The following is a 2,804-nucleotide window of genomic DNA, read 5'->3' as shown; positions in this document are numbered from 1 at the left end:
CTGTTGAACTGAATATAAATCCCGTTTTTTTCCTTATCCCGTGGGAATTTCCAAAAATCCTTAAAACTGATTTTAACTATTATAATCAACTACTTCTATGACAAATTTGAAGTCTCTGATAACTATAGTTACGGAAATTGGGTCATTATTTGAAAAAATATATGAATCCCATTTATTCACTATCCCGTGGGAATTTCGAAAAATCCTGAAAATTGTTTTTAGCTGTTAGTATTATCTATTGCATTCCAATTTGAAGTCTAAACATTATAGTTACGGAAATAGGGCCATTTTGAGTTGAAAATATAAATCCCATTTATTCCCTATCCGTGGGAATTTTCGAAAAAATCCTTTCTTAGTGCGCGTCTACACCTATAAAGCAATATATATTCCAAATATCAAGTTTCTAGCCCCAGCGGTTTGGGCTGTGCGTTGATCTATAAGTCAGTCAGTCAGTCAGTCAGTCAGTCAGTCAGTTTCTTCTTTTATATATATATAGTTATCTATTTGCATTCCAAATTTGAAGTGTCTAACAATTATAGTTACGGAAATAGGGCCATTTTGAGTTGAAAATATAAATCCCATTTATTCCCTATCCCGTGGGAATTTCGAAAAATCCTTTCTTAGTGCGCGTCTACACCTATAAAGCAATATATATTCCAAATATCAAGTTTCTAGCCCCAGCGGTTTGGGCTGTGCGTTGATCTATAAGTCAGTCAGTCAGTCAGTCAGTTTCTTCTTTTATATATATAGATTAGGATAATTTTGCATAACTTTGACTAGAAACTTATATCGTTGTGATCTTTGATCGAGGCGATCGCATAGTTTGTTTTAGGCATCGCATACCAGCTTCCACCGATATAACACAGAACAAAATAAATTAAATGATACACAGGACTAGAAAATGTAACCAAATCTAATGTTTGGTCCTGTCTAAATCTAAGGTCTGGTATATATGTCCTGCTGGGCACAGGCCTCCTCTGAATTAGAGGATTTGGACCGTAGTTCCCACCCAGTGCTGGTTAAGAACTTTGAGTGACATCGCAGGTTTGTGCAGGTTTCTTCACAATGTTATCCTTCAACATAAAGTAGAAAATCGTAAATAGTCCGTAAAACGAAGGCAACAAAGTTGTTTAATTCCGTCAGCTTCATAAACGCCCTAGGATTTGTTAGAAAGTCTGGATGCATTATACTTACAGTGGGAAGCGTTCCTTTGCGTGTAATTTGAAAATAACTAAGGGTAACACGACAAGCCCAAGTCCAGTAAATAAAAAAAAGTAACGCTTCTGTAAAACATATTCTTTGGCATTATGCGAGCGTTCGTTTCAAGGGTGGACATAATAACAAACGAAAAATTCGTAACAAACGTCCAACCACTTATCATCAACCCGGTCAATTTATCATGGCGCCTCTAAATCGAGTGCTGTAGAGGAAATAGGTATTTTTTTGTAACATAACGGATCAGTCAATTTCAATCGACATGTCTACTCGTTTTTATGCCTTCGTAACGAAAATACCTATTGCGTGCGACTGATATATGGGGAACATTTATACGTGTCGGCACAACCGAATAGGATTTGTTGTATTGTTAGGGATTTGCAATTAAATTCGAATGGATGATCCTTGATTTTATATGGGTGTAATATGGTTACAATAAATACCTCATAGAATATAATTTATATGGTGATTTGTTTACTATTTATATGTGTTTATGTCAATAATCTTGCAGGTATAGCACATTCTTTGACATAGCTCGAAGAATGTGCAAGTTGAAGTTGCAATGGACGGGCCGCATCGCTTGAAGAATAGATAACCGTTGGGTGAGAAAGGATGGCGATCACGAACCGGAAGACTACTCTCACTACGTGGAGTGACGAAATCGCTTGAGTTGCAGGCAACCGGTGGATGCAAGTGGCGAGTTGTCGTTAATTGTGGCGTTATTCAACAGTGGACGTCTTCCATATAATGATGATCACTAACGTAAATCCAACGTCAAATTTAATAAAAAAAAAAAACACATCAAAAAGTCTTCTGCAGCTTCACAAGAAGTTAGTAACTGGTTATTTTCTTTTTTTTACATGAAACTGTCCCTGATTGATTCCTCACTCTAGCCTGTGGTGTTTACGATATATTAAGATAGTGCTACAGAGCACGTGACATAAACTCGGCAACATCTACGAAACGGCCGCGGCGAGATAGAATTTTCTATGTGGGTTCGGGCTAACCTAATGGAATAAAGCTCCGCACGTTGTTACGGTAATTTGTTGATTTGTACACTTGGGTGTATGGAGTGATACATTACTAATATATTACATAAATATTTTTACGCCAGATTTCCGAACGGACGCGCGCTGCCGCTGCGGCCATGTACGGCTTTACAGCTCCAAAATATTGATGGCATTACCGCTTCCGTATAGGTAAGTATTTGTTTACTGTAACAAATAAACACGTGTCGTTCAGGTGAGGCGCTAACACATACTTACGGAACGATGTCCTAAGAGTGTTATTTATTCACTGTAACAACCAACGCGCTATAAAAAGATCAGAATGTTTTTGTTTGTTTTTTTTTTTTTTTTTTTTTTTGTTTTTTTTTTCGCTAATTCGAAAATACATATGATACGAGTGAATGTGAATGTGATACGAGTTTGATGTTTGTAACTAATACGTAGTTTTAAGATTTTAATATGATGTATATATGTATATAAACTCTTTATTGTACAAAAGAAAAGAAACAAAAATACAAAAAATAAATCGAAAAAAAATTAAAAAAATATTTATTCGTTCACTTAGTACTAATTTTACAATGC

The sequence above is a fragment of the Choristoneura fumiferana genome, chromosome 4 (assembly GCF_025370935.1).
Source record: "Choristoneura fumiferana chromosome 4, NRCan_CFum_1, whole genome shotgun sequence".
Taxonomy (NCBI): domain Eukaryota; kingdom Metazoa; phylum Arthropoda; class Insecta; order Lepidoptera; family Tortricidae; genus Choristoneura; species Choristoneura fumiferana.
This window is presented reverse-complemented; position numbering follows the sequence as displayed.